The sequence below is a fragment of the Eptesicus fuscus genome, chromosome 15 (assembly GCF_027574615.1).
Source record: "Eptesicus fuscus isolate TK198812 chromosome 15, DD_ASM_mEF_20220401, whole genome shotgun sequence".
Classification (NCBI taxonomy): domain Eukaryota; kingdom Metazoa; phylum Chordata; class Mammalia; order Chiroptera; family Vespertilionidae; genus Eptesicus; species Eptesicus fuscus.
In genome coordinates, this window is record NC_072487.1 from 54,104,175 (window position 1) to 54,126,311 (window position 22,137).

The 22,137-nt window shown below is 40.3% G+C and overlaps 1 long non-coding RNA gene across 1 annotated transcript in view; it reads right to left on the minus strand.

The window, feature by feature from the left end:
• The window catches only part of LOC114231682 (uncharacterized), a 145,987-nt gene extending 124,265 nt beyond the window's left edge, over positions 1-21,722 (minus strand). Inside the window, exon 1 of the long non-coding RNA XR_008558393.1 lies at positions 21,615-21,722. This is a non-coding gene — a long non-coding RNA (uncharacterized LOC114231682). The remainder of the gene's footprint in view (positions 1-21,614) is intronic.
• Positions 21,723-22,137: the final 415 nt, after the last annotated feature.

Consider the following 22,137-nt stretch of genomic DNA (forward strand, 5'->3'; position numbering starts at 1 on the left):
TAAACCAGTAATAGGTAATAAATTGTACTAAATACCTTTATGGTATCATGTTTGTTCCTCTTTTAGTCTGTTTAATGTAAATCACATTAATAAATTTCATGTGGAACTATCCATAAATTCCTGAAATAAGCCTTGCATTAGAGGGATATAGTATAATATGTTTAACATAGTGTAATATGTTAAACATTATACCACATCCCTATAGAATCTTTATATCAATTTTCATAGGTGAGATTGATACAATTGTGTGTATACATTAATTTTGTCAGGGTTAGGTATCATGTCTGATTCAAAAAATATGAATTGAGAATATTTCTGTATATTTCTTTTATCCAAAACCAGAGGCCTGGTGCACGAAATTTGTGCTTGGTGGGGGGATGTCCCTCAGCCCACTCTGCACCCTCTCCAATCTGGGACCCCTCAGGGGATGTCCAGGTTTAGGCAGTCAGACATCCCTCTCACAATCCAGGACCACTGGCTCCTAACCACTCACCTGCCTGCTTGCCTAATGCCCCCAATGGCCCTCCCCTGACGGACTGGTCACCCCCAATGGCCCTCCCCTGCAGGCCTGGTCGCCCCCAACTGCCCTCCCCTGCCGGCCTGATCTCACCCCTAACTGCCTCTGCCTCGTCCCCCACCACCATGGCTTTGTCTGGAAGGAAGTCGGACGTCCGGAAGATGGCCAGTTGACCCGGTCTAATTAGCATATTACTCTTTTATTAGTATAGATATTTAACAAGCATTGAACATTTTCAGGAATTACCCATAAAATCATCAAAGTCCATTGTTTTCTAGGTAGAATATGTCTTTGATCATCTTTACAATTCCTTGTATGGGTCCTAGTATATGCAGATATTCTCTGATTTTGAAAACAATATTCTTTTCTTTGGAAGTCATCTATTTTATCATGACTTTCAGATCCATTAGCTGGAAGATGAGCATTATCATGTCCACTTGTGATTTCTTATGTCCCTCATATCTGTGGTTTGATACTCATTTCCAATCTTACTATTGTGTTTGTTTTCCTTTCTTCTTCCCTTGACTGGCCTTAATTAGGCTTTATTATTTCTCAGCATACTAATTGAACTTATCATTTCACATTCTTTGTTTACCAATTCTGTAATTTTTATATTTAACTTTGGTATGTTCTATATCTTCAGTTATATTTGTTGCTCTATTTTTAATTTTTCAATCATTAATTCTTCCTATTTCATATTTAGTATTAAATATATGTTTGAGATGATAAATCTGCTCTAAGTACTGCTTTAGTCATACTTTTAAGTTTTTAGGAGCAGTTTTTATTATTATTAATGCATACATTTTCTCTTTGCCCCAACAGTGATTTTGGAAAGTGTTTTTTAAATTATTAAAAGAGTTTAGATTTTTTTTGCTTTAATCAATTTCAAATTTTTATGGTATTACTAGAGGCCCGGTTCTTGCACTGGTGCGGTCCCTCAGCCTGGCCTGAGGGGATCGGGCCGAAACTGGGTCTCCGACATCCCCCAAGGGATCCCAGATTGTGAGAGGGTGCAGGCCAGGCCAAGGATCCCCACCGGTGCATGACTGGGGCCAGGGAGGGACCGCGGGAGGGCTCCAGGGCGTGTCTGGCCCAGTCCTGATAGGCCAGACCCCAGCAGCAAGCTAATCTACCGGTTGGAGCATCTGCCTCCAGGTGGGCAGTGTGCATCATAGGGACTGGTGGAACAGTCGAATGGTTGGACACTTAACATATCATTAGGCTTTTATTATATAGGATAATTAGAGACCATGGCTCATACATTTTCTGCTTTTGGAAATTAAAGTTTTCTATCCTGATACACAATATAATCACATTTTATAAATGTTTAATATGGATATCAGGAAACAATGAATACTGTCTTTATTGGTGTGGGGGGGTTGTTGTTTTTTTTAGTTTTTAAATATATTTTTATTGACTTTTAGAGAGAAAGGAAGGGAGAGGGATAAATAGAAACATCGATGAGAGAGGACGTCACTGATTGGCTGCCTTACACACAGCCTCCCCTGGGGATCAAGCCTGCAACCCTGAACATGTTCCCTGAACATGTTCCCTGAACAGGAATCAAACCAGCAACCTCTTGGTTCCTGGGTTGATGCTCAACTGCTAAGCCACACCAGCCAAGCTGAATACTGCTTTACAGGGCATAGAGTTTAATATATATCCTTGGTTTTTCTAACTCAAATTTTATATATCATTTTTGTATCCACTTATTCTGTCAATTACTGAGTTGCAATTATTGTGCTCATCTCAAACCCCCCTTATATTTTGGTTTATATATTTCAGTGCTGTATCCTCCAGATACTATTAATATTTCTTATGAATTCTACCTTCTACCAATATAAAATGCATTACTTTATTTAATGTTTCTTGTAATGCTTTTGCCTTAAAATCTACATCTGATAATATTATCACCCATTTGTTTATTTGTTCTTTACTATAATTTTTGCACAACAGGTCATTGCTATAATGGCATATGGTTAACTTTTGGTTTGGTTTTTGTAGAGATAAATATACATACAATGAAATGCCTAACCTTAAGTGTACAATTCAACAAGTTTTGATAAACATATACACCCATGTAACCAACACTCCAATCAAGATATCAAACATTTCCGTCATCCAGAAAATTACCATATAACCTTATAGGCAACCACTGCTCTTATTTCTATCAACATAAATGTCGACCCTTCTAAAATTTTTATATAAGTAAAATCCTTCAATATTGTGTCTGGCTTCTTTTACTCAACCAAATGTTTTTAAATTTGCTCTTATATTTACTCCTGTCCCTACATGTATCAGTAGTTCATTTGTTTTTACAGAATAATGTTCTTTTACATGCATTATACCATAACTTATACTTCTTTTGATGGATATTGTTGGTCTTTCATGTTTGTGGAGAGTCTGAATAAAGTGCTGTGAACAACCTTTTGTGGAACGTTTTCATTTCATTTGAATAAATACCTAGTAGAATTTCTAGGCCACAGCACGGGTATATGATTAATTTTATAAGAAACTGCCAAAAATTTTTCCAAATGATTACGTAATTTTATACTCCTACCAGAAGTTTCTCCACATCCTCACCAACAGTTGGTGTTGTCTCTCTTTTTCTAATTTCTTCATGAGGTTTGGATACGAGTAGGCAGTGAACAAGATTCAAGTGTGAGGCACGGCAAATTCAAGCCTGGGTTATCACTTTCACGTGAAACTACCTCCAGGTTGTGACACACACACACGATGCTGGGGCTTTAGGAGATGTTCTTCATCCTTGGACACACAGTGTCTCTGCATATTACAGTACACTGCATGGGATCCAGGGTCAAAGTCCTGAAGGATCAGGTTCCCTGCTTTGAACACGTCTGGACAGTTTGCTGGTACGTCGTCATGGCCCAAACTAAACATGAGTCTGCACTGTCTGGCAAAGATAAGGTCCTAAAGTTTAAGCCTCTTTTTCACATTTCTAAAGGTTTTCCTAGGACACCAGTGAGAGGGGGGCAGGGGGGAGGGCGATCTAAGCATCACTGTCTATATTAAGTTTGAGTTCTTATAGATACCAGAATGATGAAGGTTATTTACTCTGGATCATGGGCTGGATATCTAAATTTTGCAGGTTTTAACACAGTGATCAATAAATAATGACAAACAATTTGAATTAAAAATTCTAAAGTGTTAATAGAGTTAGTGGGAGAAAATGTGTATGGGAGGACTGAAGTATCAAAACAATCATAAGAGACAATTACTACAATTTTAAATATAATAGATGATATAAGCAAGGGCTTAAAAACTGGAAAGTAACAGAATTAAGACTGCTGCCTACCCCTATCCCCCCAACATTGAAGTCTGGAGAAGCCCGTGAACAGCAAGGAGTGTTTGAACCTAGAAAGTGAGTTGAGACAATGAACTTGGGTTTTCTGGATATCTTCTACTTTCCACAGATTATTTTTCTCCCACCACTTTCTAACAGTAAATAGTATGTCTCCAATGATTTATTAATTTCCTTTATGGACTTAAATCTGTGGAAACTTTTCCATTATAAAGTCATGCAACTGCAAAGGAACTTGGAAATACCATGAGATAGACCTGTCTCCAACCTGGAGATCCCCTCCCACATTTGCTGAGGTATCCATTCAGTTCCCTTACTACCAAAACTATACTCCGGGTAATCAAATAAATCTGGGAGCTGTGCGAGCTCGAACGTGGCAGTGGAGATGAAAGCGGGGCACACCTGCTAAGAACAATCTGCTCTTTAAAAAAAAAAAAATTAAGGCAAGGCAATAATTTGGCCCTGGATCTCATTCAATTTTTCTACAATTGAGTATCATTAAGGTATTGAATATGCAACGTATCTTGCCTTTTAGTCTTTCAAAAACTATTTATTGAATGCCTACTACTATATACTAGACATTGTGACAGGGGTAAAATGGTAAGAAACAGAAAAGAAAGCTGAAAGACAGTTATAAATGGGAAGAGTAGGAATGGGTAAGAAAACATGAGCTGCTGGTGGGCTCCTTTATTACAAAGACTGTGTGTTCTTGGGTCCTTGAATCAGAAAAAAATAAAGTAGCTATTCTGGATCCCTCTGACAGTCATGGCAAAGTGTGTGTGTGTGTGTGTGTGTGTGTGTGTGTGTGTGTGTGTGTGTGGTGTTTGGTGGGTTTTGGAGAAGATGAAGGAGCATAAGGAGAATACCTCAATTTCTGCCCAATAGAAGTGGGAGGATGGAATCACTGATGTTCCAGAAGCTAAGAAAGGAAAAATGTAAATTATTTTCTTTACGCATGTGGTTTGCACAACATCCTCCAACATAAGACTCCCACTTGGGGCCTAAAGTTGGAAAAATCTAGGGAGTATGAAGAAGGGGAACAGAGCAACAAGACCTTACACAGTATGTCAGGTGTCAACACTAGCAGACCAACTCCTAGTGGGAGACCTCTGTAAGATGTTCTCCAGGTTCATTAGCCATATGCATTATGAATATGGACTTAATGTCATTTACCTAAAATGTATTTCTCACATAACTTATATACAGGCAGGGTATCAATGAATGAATTCAAGTCCCATTCTGTTATTTAGTCCCTAGTGCTCTTTAGTAAGTCTATTAGCTTCTCTGAGACTCCACTGGCTTTATTTGTAAAGCTCAGATAATCAAATCTGTGCTACTATCTATCTCCCAGAGTTCTGATAAGAATCAAATGAGATCATGTATATAAAAACACTCCAAATGCTGTAAAATCCTATATAGATATTAATTAATATCCTTTTACTTTACATGCAATTTCAAATGAGGTTTGAAGACTGGTCTCTTTATTCAAGCCCACTGCTGCAACCCTTTACACAAATCAATACTTGCCTAATTTTAGCAATACCAATATTGTATCAATTCTTAGTATCAAATTTTATTTATAGAATTAAGCTATCACTCTAGTGCCACTTTAGTACCGGGGTTTAATTAAGGTCTAATTACTACTAACTTATCATCTATTTCATTTCCCTCAGATATCTTCTAGTAATGTCACACTAATTTAGTAAAGAAACCACCCAATTGATTTATTGCCCCCATATATATTAACAAGTCAGTTCTGACTTGCCTTAAACAATGTCTGTAAATTCACTTACCATAATCATAATTCCTTCTCTGGCTGACCTTAATTATTCCATACTGAATTTTTCTCATCTAGGAATACCATTAATAACCTCTCCTTCCTATTTCTGGTTTTCCCCAATAGGTAGATCCTGCTCCACTGCCAGACCTAGTTCTTCTGTCCTGAAATCAAGTATATCTATGAAGTATAACCATAACTAAAGATATCAGTTCTACAAGTTATGCATAAAGGTTAATTTCATAACTCTAATCTCACTTTACCCACGTACAAGTTTGTATTTTCTAGAGAAATTTTCTATTTTCATTTCACAAGAAAAATCATCAAACATATTCCAAATTACTGAGAGGCTGGTTCTACTGGAAGCTTCAAATTTCTTCCCTTTGGAGAAAGGAAATTTGACATTAAAAATAAAGAAATGGCACTTCGATAATGCAGTCTTGTACCAGAATTTATTTTCTTGTGCTTCAATCATTCTTTCCTGTAGTAGAGTTGAGCAGCATTCAAATCTTCCTTAGGTCTGTTACAGAGTATCATAAATATTTTATTCTCTAAAATGTTGCTTCTTCAGAGTACTTTAAGTAAATTTAAAAGAATTCTTCCCAAACAAGAATTGAAACCGTAAAAACTTCAATAAACATTGAAATTTGTAATGTAATAATCACATGCAATTATTAGCATCTCCAATATATATCCTTAAGATCAGATGTCCTTCAAGAATGCCACTGAATCGTGGATAATATGTTATTGTAATATTCTCAGCTTCATTACTTTCCACAAGTAGCAATTAAATCACTTCTAAGATGCAAATTAAACATTTGGTTCTCAGGATCGCCACTAAAAATTTCAAATCAAAAATCATACTTAGGAAATCCACAACCATTATTTTATATAACTACTGACAAATACTACTCTATGGCATTGCCCATAACTTTAAATATAGGCTTTATCCCCCTACACATTGGTTTATCCCCCTACCTATTGTATCATCTGAGAAACAGTAAGAAGTTTAGCAACAACAGTCTCCTAATTTTGATGATTTCTAAATGGTCTAAAAGTAAACTGTGAACCTCTTCCAACAACCATACCCTCTACATTTTCCAGACAATCGATTACATGGAGAATATACTACATATTCTGTGAAATATGCTAATGCTCCTGATCTAAAGGAAATCTGGAGCTAGAGATCTTCCCTAATTATTCTAATTCTAGATTATTAGGATTCTTAAAAAGCCATCCACTCCCCAATCACCCATCTTCACAATCAAGTGTAGAATCTGGCCCCTCGCCACTAGAGGGGGTATTTCTTCTATTGGTTTCCCTTTCCCCTTACTTGGCTTACCAGAATTTCTGGTTGAACTAGAAATAAGCCTCAAGATCTACATCCTGACCTTTACTTCCCCTTCATGTGGTGCGGCCTTTTCTTTTCATTTCGGGCTGTAAGCTGCCACAAAAATATCAACTTCAATCCCTAATTACTATTATGTCCCACATCTTACTTCATTGCCCTTTCCACATAGACTAACAAGCTACATAGAGCTGATTCTAGAGACTTTGACAATAGTTCACTGGAAAACAATCAGAAAATTGAACAAAGATTAAGTATTCTTTTTTAATTTTTTACCTTATTATATTTAAATCATAACAATATTATTGAAAAATTAGACAAGAATTAGTAACAAATTTCAAAGAAACTCAATGTCTTTAAGTGACTCAAGTGTCCTGCCCCCTAGATTATTTCTGGTGCTACTTATTCTGTGCCAGGAATAAAAGGCACTAGATGAGAAAATGGACAAAGTACCCATCTACACCAAATATCTTACGATTACTTATTTAACTTAACTCACTATTTTTTCTGGCAAAGGTTATACACATCTGCTTAGAACAGCCCCACTGACCACAAGGTAGTCACAAAGTGGGAAGGAATGGATGAGAGAGATCTGGAGAAAGAGGAGCAGTGGGGAGAAGAGAGGAAAATAAATCTATTAAACAATCTTGAGGCCCGATATAAAATGCTAAATATGCAAGAGCAGGGACTGAGATCAAAGCAAGGAATCAGAATCAGGAAATGAAAGAAGGAACAAACAGGAACAGTGACACCACCAGATATCTGAACAATCCAAAAGACTCCAGAAAAGATGGGTGCTGATTGGTTCCTTGCTGCTTTCTTGAAAAACCCTGGTCTAAGATAGAGCCCCTGAGAGAAGACTGAGATTAGCCAGTCAGAATCTGCAGCTAGAAGACAGGGGAGGGAAGAACGCCCAATGTTAACAGAATAAAATAAAATTCATCTGACGTGAATTTGCTTGGGACAAAGTGAGTATATAACCCAGAATACTTTGGACTGCATGTGACAAAATCCCAGATCACACTGGCTCACACAACAAGGAACTGAATTATCTCACAGAACTGGAAGTTCGGAAGGTAAGGGAGACCAAGTACAATACAATCAGCAGTTCAGTAAGGTCATCAAGGGCTCAGGTTTCTTCTGTGTTCTGTCATCTAGATCAGATTCATCCAAAACTAGTTTCTCCTAAAATGGCTTGGGCAGCTCTCGCCATTATTTTCAGACAGGACATCATCAGGAGAAGAGGTACCATCTCCTTCTTTTATCTCTTTTTAGGGACAAAAAACCTTTTCCCAGAAGCACCCTCTTCTAGACTTCCCTTCACTTCTCACTGGGCAGAACAGGTTGCAGGCCATTCATTCTTAACTCTTCATTGTCAAAGGAAATGGAATTAACCAAGATTGCTTAGACTAATCATCTGGGGTGGAATGAATGCTGCAGAGTCAATCACCATGACCAAACCAGGGGCAATTTATAATGATGAGTATTATCGTGACACTGTTTTTACTCCATAACAAACCTATAACTTAATTACGCTGCTTCCATAATCTCAACTATTAGGCATGTGCTCTGCCTGAGATTCAGATAATTACTCTTTGCTCACATCCCATATTTACCATCATAAACTTATTTATCAAATATAAAACATTTTATAACTTTCTTGTTCAATCCACTATTTACAAAATACTTTAATGCAACATTTTAGAGCAAGAATATTAAACAGCCCTAGCCAGTTTGGCTCAGTGGATAGAGTGTCGTCCTGCAGAATGAAGGGTCCTGGGTTCAATTCCGGTCAAGGGCACGTGCCTTGATTGCAGGTTCCCTGGCCCTGGTCGTGGTGAGTGTAGGAGGCAACCAATCAATGTGTCTCTCTCCCATCACTGTTTCTCTCTGTCTCTCCCTCTCCCTTTCATTCTCTCCAAAAAAAATCAATGGAAAAATATCCTCAGGTGAGGATTAACAATAACAAAATAAAAAAGAATGTCTCCCACAGCAACTTCAGTAGATACAGCGACCTAGAATACCATTTCAATAGACTCAAAGCTGAGTTTGGATCCAATGGGAAGTAGTGCCGTGACTGAGTAGTGATATCTACCAGGGACTTGGGTTTGGACACAACACATGGCATATATTTAGAGAAAATCTCTAAATAATTTCCCTACAAAGATAATGACTTTCTTATTTTTATTTTAGTGGGAATCCAATCTAATCCTCCTCTCACTTAACTCTCCCCATCTAATTTACATACATCCTATCTAATAATAGAGAAATATGCAAATTGACCATAACTCCGACACGCCCACAAGCCACACCCACCATCCAATCAGAGCAAGTATGTGAATTAACCCAAACCAAGATGGCTACAGCCACAGAGAGCAAGGTTTCCTAGGTAACAGAGGAAGCCAAGCTTTCTGCCAGCAGTTGCAGGCCTAAGCCTCCACTCAAGCTACAAAGTTTCAATTATAGAAGGTAAACAAATTCAAACAAATGGCGGCAGAATGGAGCTTGAGAGAGCAGGCCAGGGTTGCCGCCGGCAACAGGGGAAGCAAAGCTTTCCACACACCCTGGCCGGGCCCACCGCTTAAGGCAACAAAGTTTCAATTATAACCCCAATACAAATGGCTGCGGGGCCTCGGAGGGAGCCCCAGGCTTGGCTCTGCTCCAGGCTACAAAGTTTCAATTGTAGAAGGAAAATAAATTCCAGATACCAGGGCCTCTGCTTGGGTTGCCAGGGGGCGTGGCCCGCCTGCAAACCACCACAGGCCCCTCACTCAGGGGGGCCTATATCTCCCTCACCCCATGCCCCAAGGGAACCCCACCCTGATCAGGGACACCCTTCAGGGCAAACCAGCTGGCCCCCACCCCTGCACCAGGCCTCTATCCTATCTAATAAAAGAGTACTATGCAGATTGACCATCACTGCAACACACAATATGGCTGCCCCCATGTCGTCAAAGATCCTGCCCCCATGTGGACACAAGATGGCCACCACAAGATGGCCAGCAGGAGAGGGCAGTTGGGAGGCACCCGGCCTGCAAGGGAGGACAGTTGAGAAGGACAAGGCCTTCAAGGGAGGGCAGTTGGATGTGATCAACCCTGCAGGAGAGGGCAGTTAGGGGTAATCAGGCCGGCAGAGGAGGAAGTTGGGGGCAAACAGGCTGGCAGCAGAGTGGTTAGGAGGTGATCAGGCTGGCATGCAGAAGTGGTTAGGGGCAATCAGGAAGGCAGGCAGGCAAGCAGTTGGGAGCCAGCAGTCCTGGATTGTGAGAGGGATGTCCGACTGCCCGTTTAGGCCCTATCCCAGGGATCGGGCCTAAACGGGCAGTCGGACATCCCTTGAGGGGTCCCAGATTGGAGAGGGTACAGGCTGGGCTGAGGGACAACCCCCCTCCGTGCACGAATTTCGTGCACCGGGCCTCTAGTATACATATAATATACATCAAGCATGAACTCCAAAATTTATTTTATATATAATGGGAGATTCCACAGGCATTTGGAACTGAGTCCCTTTTGTAAGTCCACAGAAAGACTTGGCAGAATGGCTTCATTTACAAACTGTCTCCCTTAAAGGAAGCAGGAGGGGCCTTTGGGGCTGGGCATAGGATTGAGGGAAAGAAGAAAAAAGAATGGCAACCCACTTCCAATTAAGGTAGACTGGCCCACACTTGCAAGACAAAAGGCAGAAATGAACCAAAACCTAATCCTGGACAAAGGTGACTAATCAATAATTGGAGAATGCTTAAATAATGGCAGATTACAAACAGTATGTAATTTATGTGTATAAGATTTATTTGAAAAGACACTAAAGGACAACAGTGGTTATTCCTGGGTGAGTTGATTTATGTTTTTGTTTTTCTTTTGTCCTTCTATTCCTTATCTACATTTTTCTGAGTGTCCTGTACTGCACATGCATTGCCTTTTTAATGAAGAGAATAAAAAAAAATAAAGGAAAATGTTTTTATCTTATCGCTCAATGTTTTAGTTGTTCCAATTAACCTCTTATTGCCTTGTAGTTAAGATCAAGCTTGTTCAAAAAGAAATGGGAGAAAAAAAAGATTAAGCTTGTTCAAATAGTCTCCTATTATTGGGCAGCTAAGTTGTTTTAATTTTTTTGTATCACAAACACTGACTGCAGGTTGTAGCTGAAAATTAATTTGAAATGTAAAGGAAAAATTAGAAAGGCCCTTAGGAAATGAATCAAAAGTGTTAATTATCCTATAATATACTAACTAAAATTATCACTACTCAAAAAACTAGTAATTTAGGACATTCCTTGTTTTTGTTTTTGTTTTTTACCAAATCATTGTTTTAACCAATTTATCTAGTTCAGTGGTTCCTCATGTTGTGGTGACCCCCAACCGCTGCTCTACAGCAGCGGTTCTCAACCTGTCACGACCCACAGGTTGAGAACAGCTAGCAGGGTCGCCTAAGACCATCGGAAAACACAGATATTTACATTACGATTCATAACAGTAGCAAAATTACAGTTATGAAGTAGCAACGAAAATAATTTTATGGTTGGGGGTCACCACAACATGAGGAACTGTATTAAAGGGTCGCAGCATTGGAAAGGTTGAGGACCACTGATCTAGTTGATTAGTTTGCTTTCAACTGAACTGTATTTGGCCAAAACTGGCTTCGGCCAGAATAACTTCAAGTCAAATTGGTGTTGGACAAACAATATACTACCATCATCAAGGGAAAGTCTGAAGGCAGAGATAAAAAATATGATCCCCCCCAAAAAAGTTTAATAATAAAGAACCGGCAAGATGACCTAATTTGACAGAGAAAGATAATCTAGGGCAATGATTCAAAGTAGAAGAATGTATTTTATCAAGGAGCTGTAAAACTAGTCCAATTAGCTTCAAAAGTACTAGTAAGGGTATCAAATAAATTCATTTTCGTCTGCCTGCTTGGATACTTTCCCTTAGAACATTGTTGGGGTTTTCCCTAGATGAAAAAACTTAATCTTCTTGGGGCTCAATTAAGGATGCATGTTCCCCAAGTCATTCACCCACAATCACTTCCTCAAGTAAATGAGGTTCTGGAGTAGCCACTACATGATGGGAATCCAAACCACTTTTCTGGTATGTTATGGTTCCCGCTCCAAATTACAAAAGGTAATATTAATATGGCTAGAGAGAGCTAGAAGACATCTCTGATTTTAACAGCCTTCTAAGGAACCTGATTATAGTTAGGATTTCTTTTTAGCCAGTTATAGTCAATAAAAAATCCTGGAGAGCTTTCTGAGCAGCCTCTAATCATTCAAATATTCACTGTCTGCCAGGATGTTGCTGAGGAAAGCAGGAAGGTAGCACAGTGAAAGACATTTTTGCCATTAAAGAAGGCGTTCTATAGAAAAAAAAGGAAAACAGAGAACTGTATTCATATTCAGACACAGCAAAGTATGTAAGGGGAAGAGGGTTATAGATTTTAACAGTTCTGTTGTTTTTGGTAAGAAGTAAAAAAAAATGTAGAGATGGACTATTCACTAATGCTGTTGGGGCAATTGAGTAGCCATTTGGAAAAAAAAATAAGTTGGACCTATATTTCAACCATACACCAAGAAAAATGGGTCAAAACTTTAAGCATAAAGCCTTGGCCAGGTGGCTCAGTTGTTTGGACCATCATCCCGTGCATCAAAAGGTGGCAGGTCCAATTGCTGGTTGGGGCACGTAGAGAGAGGCAACTGATCAATATTTCTCTCACATCGATGTTTCTCTCTCTCTCTAAAAAAATAAAAGCAGTAAAAACATCCTCAAGTGAGGATTAAAAAAATATTTAAGCATAAAAATAGAAACCACCAAAGTAGTAGAAGACAATAAGAGAAAATTCTTTTATAACCTTGTAGTAGGACAGGGTTTTCTAACTATGACACAAAATCCAGACACCATAAAAGAGAAGACTTACAAATTCAACTACATTTTAGAAAAATATCTACAGAGCAAAAGCACCATAAGCAAAGTCAGAAAAATAAATAACAGGGTAAGGGGATGTGATGTTACAGTTCATATTAAAAAAGGCCAATCTCCATAATAATCAACTAGCTACGAGATTATTTTGAAATGACCCACCCCTCCCAAAACAGACAAAGACTACTGAGACACTTACAAATGGCTCTTAAACATATGAAAAGATATTCAAACTAATTCATAAGAGAAACAGAAATGAAAACTACACTAAGATAACAGTTTCACCTATCAGATTGGAAAAAATCCAAAAGTTCAATAACACATTTGCTAGCAAGAATATGGGTAATCAGGCATTCTCGTACATTTCTGGTGGGGGAGGTGGGTGTAAACTGTACAACCTCTATGTAGGGCAATTTGGTTGTACGTCTAAAACTACCATGATTTACACTCTTTAGTCAGCAACTCTACTTTTAGTAATTTACCCTACAAATATATTTCACAAGTGTGAAATAATCTATGTAACTAAAGTATTTATTGCAGCATTACTTGTAATAGCAAGAGACTGAAAATTTCCCAAAAGTCTATAAATATGGGGCTGGTTAAATAAATGATGCTATAGACACACAATGACGTGGGAGAGATATCCAATTATGTTGTTAAAGTGAAATATATCTTGGATATTTTTCCACTGTTATGGAAAGAACTCCACATTGTTAAGTGTAAAACGCACAATAATACATATAAACTTCCATTTGTATAAAAAAGGAAAGGCAAACAGAATTTTTGTTTTTATTGGCTTCAATATGCATTTTATTAAAACTCTAGAAAGATGGGAATTAGGTAGATGGGAACAGGGATAGAAGGGAAACTTTTCATTGCTAGACATTTTGTTGTTTGAATCACGTGAATGCATTGCCTTTGCAAAAATTAAATCTTAGAATGTTTAATAGATTAAATGTTTAGAAGATATAATTCAAGCTCCCAGGTAATAGTCTACATTTGGGCCCCTTAGTCTATGGATGACAGATCTGGAGGCCTTGAATAGTAGCATCTAGAAATGGAAAACTAAGTCAGGGTTATAGATGGAAATCTGATGGCTAGAAGAAAAGAACTCCCTGATGACAGGTTGTATATGCCCAGGGAAGAGACAGTGAAAAAAAAGAGGGAAGAACACAAGCTTGTGAAAGTGTCATGGCAAAAGTAGCACATCAAAATAAAGAGATAAGCCAGAGATTAATTCTTGGGGTCCTGGGGTCAAAAGGTGGTAATTCCTTAGGATACCTGAATTGGTTCTTAGTGCAAACACAGGTGTCACAGAGTGGTGTAACTCAGGGGTACTATCCTCAGCATGGGCAACTGGGACAGGGAGGTGTAGTTAACAGCAGCACAAAAATGTACAGCAGGCCTTCTCTGCTCCTCTCTTATGCCTAACCCGAGTAAAACTCTCTCAGAAAAGTTAATAAGGCCTGGAGGCTGGTTAGGATAAAGAAAATAGTTACTCTTAATTGTTTTCTCAGTGGTTGGAGCATCAGCCTGCAGACTGAAGGATCCCGGGGTTCAATTCCAGTTAAGGGCACATACCTTGGTTAGAGGCTCGATCCCTAGCCCCAGTGGAGGCGTGTGTGGGAGGCAGCTAATCGATGTGTCTCTCTCACATTGATGTTTCTCTCTCTGTCTCTCCCCCTCCCTTCCATTCTCTAAAAGTCGATAGAAAAAAAATATCTTCAGATGAGGATTAACCACAAAAAATTAAAAGAAAAAAATGATAAAGAAAATAGAATATTTTGAAAAAAGCTTCTTGAAAACTGCTTTCATTCTTTCATCAAATGTTTACAAAGAACCTACTCTGTGACAAAAATTGCTTTAAGTGCACAATAAATTCTTCCCCCAAAAATAAATATGGCCAAGATACGTTAAACAAAAAAGACATTTTTAAGAGATTTTGAGAAAAATAGAAGCTTCTCTCAAAAAAATTGAAATATGAAAAAGTCTCTAAAAAGTCAATTTACAACTCTAAGGTACTACAAAACTATGATAAAGTGATTTCAAATTTTATCCAGTTTATTCTATTGTTAATATAGTAATTTAACATGTGAATTTTAAATAAGGCAATCATTTTCAGAAATTACAAATAAGGTAGTGTATTTCAATTTTACTAAATTTAAATAACATAAATCTTTAAAATATGACTTCCTATTCTCATCACTACAATTGATAAAACAGAAAAACATAACTGGAAAAGGAAACTAATGCAGAACAGATGTTAGAGAAGAATTTTTCCAGTAGTGAACTATAAACATGCGGAATAAATACTGGAAAATGTATTATGGTTTTAAAAAAAAAATCAATTACTAATTACAAGATCTAAGCAGGAAACCAAATATCTAAATACGTAGAATAGGCATTTAAAAAATTACCCTAAATTAATGGACAAATTTTTTTACTATCCAAACTTAGATAATACATTAACCTGCAATGTGTTAAAACTCAGGTATTTCCCAATGCCTGGTGGTGGGGAACCTTTTTACTGCCAAGTACCATTTGGATATTTATAACATTACTAGAGGCCCGGTGCACAAATTCGTGCACAGGTGGGGTCCCTCTGGGTGGCCTGCAGGGATTGGGCCGAAACGTAGTCTAACGCCGCCTGCAGCTCCTACCTGCCACTCCCGCTCATCCCAGCCCCACTGTGCCTGCCACGGGCTCGGGCCCAATCAGTCCTGATGGGGAGAGGCTCGCGCTGCCACAGCAGCACTCACCAGCCATGAGCCCTGCCTTTGGCACCCTCCCAAGGGAAGTGGCCTGAGGGATCAGGCTGAAATCGGCTCTCCAACATCCCCCAAGGGGTCCCGGGTTGCAAGAGGGTGCAGACCAGGCTGAGGGACCCCACAGGTGCACAATCAGGCCAGAGAAGGACTACGGGAGGGCTCCAGGGCGTGTCCAGCCCATCTCACTCAGTCCCGATTAGCTGGGCCCCAACAGCAAGCTAACCTACCAGTTGGAGCATCTGCCCCCTGGTGTTCAGTGCATGTCATAGTGACTGGTCGGCCAGTCAATTGTCTTCCCCCTGGTGGTCAGTACACATCATAGTGAGTGGTCGAGCAGCCTTAGCATATCATTAGCATATTACACTTTGATTGTTTGGTTGTTCTGCCATTCGGTCTATTTGCATATTAACCCTTTTATTATATAGGATTCTCAGGCCATACAAAATTGTCAACTTAAAAATTAGCTATATTTGGTCAAACATTTAATTAGCTCAACCCTAATGCCTTGGCAGGGCCAGACCAAAAGATTTCGTGGGCCTTATATGGCCTGAGGGCCGGACATTCCCCACCCATAGCTCATAATAGGCAGCTCTTATTTATCCATAAAGATGTACCCAACTGCAAACCTAACAAGTTTGCAAACAGAATGTATTCTTTCTGCTCTCTTTGCTAGCATTTTTCAACTTAACCTTTTGCACTCGGATGTCAAGATTAAAATTACTCTTTGAATGTATCCATAATTTGAAATATAAAAAAATCCAAATAAATAAGTTTGTATGAAAAGAAACTCCAGTTTTTTATTCTACTGCCGCGTTTTCTAAAATCTGGGGTATTTAAAAAGTTAAATCCCGAGTAGAATAAAGGAATCGAGAAAAAAGCAAGCGAGTGCAAAGGGTTAATAGCTACTTGGTACTTTTCTTTTGATCTGCCTTCTTAATATTTCACTTTCTCCATTGACTCACCCTCTAAAGAGAGATATAAAGACTTGCAACCCCAGCATCACCAGTCCTTCTCTAGGAAAAAAGCAGACAGGACACTTCTGCCTTGGCTGTGACATTTAAGAAATGGCTTATTCTTAGCTCACAGTGAAGATCAGAAAAGAACTGAAAAGGAACAAACAACAGAATCCATTCCAATGAAAGTTTATTAATTTGTATGAAGTCAATTTGTGACTCATCCATATTCAAATGATTGTACAAAAACAAATTTCAAAGCTAAAAATATAAAATGACTTTTGGACTATCCAGGTTTCTGCTTGTTTCCACTTTACGGACAGGCAAAGGCTATGATGCTGGCAGTACATTAACTCTGTCAGGCCACCAAGATCTCACTCAATGGCTACGGTTAGTTATCATGCAAGTCAAAGCATCCTACCTAATAATAGAGTAATATGCAAATTGACGGTACCTTCGTTACACCCACAAGCCACGCCCACCAGCCACGCCCACCAGGAAACTGTGGCAGGGACATTGGGGTGCGGCGGAGCCCAAGGCCCGGAAAGCCTCGGGCGGAGGCTGTCCCGGCCTTGGGCACCAGCGGGAAGCCTGCACGGATCACAGGCAACCACTGGGGGTCGGCTCCTACGATCCTTAGCAGGGACGCTGAGGTGCAGCAGAGCCCAAGGCCGCCGCCCGGGGCCAAGCCCCGACCCTGAAAGAAGGCAGAAGGCGGTGGCCACAGCCAAGGCCTGGGTCCCCGGTGCCGGCAGAAAACTGGTGCAGGCATCCAGGTGAATGAAGGTCTATTGCACGAATCTTCATGCAAACGGGCTGCTAGTTTTAACATAATATTGCTACTATAAGCACACGTGTTAAATACAAAAAGAGTTCAGGCGCCTCCTGACTACAGCAATCAGACAGTGATAGAACAGGCCAGAGTTGACCCAGGAGTCACAATATTGAATGAACCTAAAAAAGCATTCAACTTTACAACTTGAAAGATCCTTAAAGATCATATAGTGAGCCGAACACTATCATTTTACAGATGATGATACCAAGGCCCCACCAAAAGATTAATTAACTTACCCAAGGCAGGGCTGCTTCACAGCAGCAAAGCCAGATTCAGGCCTCTGAGAGCAATCTAGTGGTCTCCCTGAAATACAGCATCCCACTCTTGGAGAACATGCTGAAGGAACTGAACTTGTACATGTAAAGCAATCAGGATTTTTTTCGTGGGTTGTTTTGGGGTTTGTTTGTGTGTTGTTGTTTTTTTCCAGAGTTAGGTGATGGGAAAGAGGTGTACGGTTATATGTGGAAAGGGATGTTTACTTTATACATCAACTGTAGCTCAAATGCAGATCTTATTTCACAGGCATAAATAATATCCTGAATAGGTTTAACACTCATAAGTAATAACTTTTCTCCTCAAACCACTTGTGGTCTTCCAGAGTTTACCAGAGACTGGGGAAAACATGACTAAGAAATAAAAACTACCTTTTTAACTAGAATGCAAGCCTGTCCTGGTTTTTAGTAGTGAATAGACAAATATTACTTAATGAGATTTTAAAATATTATTAGCACTTATACTACCAAGTAATCTTTCCATCTTGGTTTTTCACTCTTTTCTAAAATTGTCTATAACATAAAAAGTCTTTCCCGATCTATTACTTTTTCTTTATTAAAGTAAATTTTAATTTCTAAGTCACATGGGTCTCTCTCTGAAACTTCTAACAAATCGTAATTCCAAATTTTCTTTGCCTAGTTTATTTCTGCACCTATAGAGAGTCAGGCAAATCTATATAAATATACTTTGCAAAAGGTAAAGGATTCAAGAATTTTTATATTTAACTGGTTCTCAATTTTCTAAACATTAAGTAATTTTTCCAAAAGAAGTTATTAACATTTCCTAGCCTATAGCATCCAGTGTATCACCGAGACAAAAGCAGCCTAAGAGAAAGTGCAAATAGAGGAAAGAGGGTAGAATGAGAGTCAAACCAAAAGTCTACCAGGAAAAAAAAAAAAAATCATAGCAAATCTTCCTACGCAGATATTTCAGATATAAGCCAAACTGCAACTTCCTTGTATCAGCATGCAGCTGTCTGGACTTGTGGCAGGCACCTTGACAAGGTATGTTCAATCATGAGTATCGAAGTTCAGGTAAAGAAAACAACTAACGTGTGATCTCATATACATCCATTCATGCCAAGATACCCATTCATACAATTTGTTACTTATATTATTAATTCAAAATTAAATGGGGAAATATTTACTATGGTAAACTGAGTTGCCACAGAAATCTCCAAGATGTGTGAGACATGCTTCTGAAGCTTATAGTTTGACAGGGGAATAAGCAATGAACACAAGAGCACAAAAACAAGGCAGTAAAATAAGAATTTTATGAAAGACTAAAGCACAACCTGAGCTAATTTTAGAGGAAGGGTAAAATTTCAATAAGCAGAGAAGGGGAAGAAGGAAATGCCATAAAAAGGGAAACTATGAATAAATGTGGAAGGGTAAAAGAATGTTTGAAGAACAGTGAAGATATCAGTTCGACGAGAACAGAGAAATCCTGTGGAAATTAAGAGGCCACGATATAGAGCTTTGGTGTTTTATGGTAGAGATAAGATCCAACTGCTGAAGACTTTTGAGCCAGAGAGTTATATAACAAAAGCTATATTTTAGGAAGATTAATCTGGCGATAATAGAGTTGATAAAGAAGGGATGGTATGCGTGTAGGTCAGATAGGCTACTGTAGTAGTCCCACGTGCCTGAGCCTCATACATTTAAGTATATGTCAATGTACCTCAGGTTACTAAATTTTATATACATCTCTTAAATACAATATAGAATGTCTACACTGATTCTAGAAAACTTGAAGTTACACACAATTTTTTTTTTAACTTTCCTTCCTATATTCACCTCAGTTAACTTCTGGCTTGAAATTTTTATTTTGCCTTTCTTCACCCAATCTTTGCATTAATAAGACTCATCATCATTCTTTACCTATTAGCAAAATCAACAAGATTATATGTCATTGCTTAATCAGAAGAGCATTTAAAGCAAGTAAGTCCCACTTTGTTAAAGCAATTGCTTTCTATCACACATAATAAATGTCCCAAAATTTTCATATTTTATTGTCTAAGAGAAAGAGCACTTTCGTTCTTACAAATAGATTATACCTACAAAACCAAAACAAAATGAAAGTTAATTATCCAGTGAATCTGTAATAAGTTACTTCATCGAAAGAGCCTTTAACACATTGGCTGCCATAAGTATTATGAAAGCAGAAACTAACTACTTTCGTTGCTTAGGCCACACATAAATGTCCCTCTTCTAGAAAAAGGGCAAAACCAGGTACAACATTTCATAGATTAAGGTAGTCTTATTCTACTTGATTTCCTAAAATGAGAGCTTTATAAAGTATTAACTTTCCTTTAATAAAAAAAATGTCATCCAAAAGGTAGATTACTGAAATAGTCATACACATGCCTTATAGAATATTACCCCTGACTTCTAGTAAATCAGACTTTTGAAAAGTTATAGAACACATATTAACTTGAAAAGAGAATGATTCCACCGTAGCTCAGTGGATAGAGCATCAGCCTGCAGACTGAAGGGTCCCAGGTTCGATTCTGGTCAATGGCTGGGTTTCGGGCTCAGTCCCCAGTGGGGGTCATGCAGGAAGCAGCCGATCAATGATTCTCTCTCACTGATGTTTCTATCTCTCTTCCTCTCTGAAATCAATAAAAATATATTGTTTTAAAAAGAGAATGATTCATTCCATGTGAGGTTTCCTAAAGAATTGCATATGTCTAGGGACCTAGGATTAAGCAGGGGATGGTGTCCCATTTTGTAACAGAGCCAGGTCTCTGCTTCCAAGACTTTCCATTTCAGTGCAAAAATGTTACCACTTATCAGTGACCACTGGAATCCTCCAACAGTCAGTCCAGTTTCCTACTCAGAGAAGCCCTACACCAGCGGATTGGTTCAGGGCAATCAGACAACAGCCCAGAACCTAATAGTCATCAAGGAACAAAGATTAGTGACCACGGGGGCAGGGAAGCACAACATTAACCAAACATAGATGTCCAGAAAGATACACTTACTCAAAGAGAAATGCTTTACCTGGAGATATTCAGCAAGGAACAGAATTATTTTTAACTCAAGGTAAACAAAAATGCAGGGTTAAAACTGAGGAAGCACAATTCCTAAGAACTTGGTTAGTAGTTTTATAACTACCTTGAGTGGGCAAGGACCTTTTATATATTTAGAAAATGGAGCTTATTAAATAAATTCGTTGAAAGATGTCCCGTTTCCTAAAAACTGTGCCTAAATTTAGGGTTCCTGCTTTATTTAGTGTGATTCCAATTCTGTGTGAGATTTCAAATGGAAGGGGGAACGGGTGGGGTGCAGAACACATGAAATTTTTACCGCATGGAAATAAAAGTATTTTTAAACCTTCTTGGGGGAGGGGGGCGAAGAGTTAGGCAAGAAGTAATACGTGGAAATTGTCAAGTGCTTCTCTACACACCCACCCACCAGATACCATCGCAGCCGGCTAAGGGAGTCTCCCTCTTCTTGCCTGACAGCTTCACTTTCTTTGAGGTCTGAAGCTGGTGATCACACTGGCCCGTCATGGTATTTTCAGTTAACAAAGCAGTTACTCAACAGGGGAAAAAGCCACAAAGGAGCAGAGCAGCTGCTGTTGCACCCGTGATGCAAGTGCAGGATGAGCCCGGGGCCGCCACCGCCGCCTCGGCTCCTCCGTGACGTTCGGGAGGGGTATCCCCGGCTCTCAGGAAGTGGTGGCCGCGGGCGGCTCCGCCCCCACGCGACTCGGGGCTGGCCAGGCCGCGGGGTGGCAGGACCGCCGGGACCAGACGTCCGTCCCTCTCACGCTCGCCCCACGGGCCGTGCGCCCCGCGGCCTCGCCCGCGCCACCCCTCCCGGCGGACCCCGCGCCCGCGCCCCACCCTCCCCGCTCGGGTCACAGCCCGCGCCGCCCTCGCTCCCACAGCTCACACCCACTCACCCCGACCCCCAGCGCGGAGCCCGGACCGGCGTCGCCCGCCACCAGACGGGGTCGAGCGGAGTCCAAGATGGCTACTCCGCCCCCACCCTCTCCGCACCCCCGGCGGGGTCAGGGCGCCCCCCTCGCGCGGCGCGCTCGCCCCCGAGTCCCGGCTAAAAATAGCCAGGCCCGACTATATTTGGTGCGGCCGGATCCCAGCGCGGCGGCGCGCGGCGCGCCCCACCCCGCCCCTCCCGGCGCGCCCCGCCGCGCCCCGCCCCGCCCCGCGCGGCGCTGAATGGAGAAGGGGCGGGGGTGACCGAAGGGGAACCTACTCCGCTATCTGCCGCGCGCGCCGGCGGCGGGGCCGGGCCAACCGCCGAATTTAGTAACATCGCCTGCGTCAATCATGCGCCTCGCGTGCGTCAGCGCCGCGCGGCTCCAGGTCTGCTCCCCCCACCGCCCAGCCTTTGAATGGATACAATGCAGCAGCGCCCTCCTTCCTTCCGAGGCCGGACTGGGATCCGCGGCGGGGCAGAGGCTT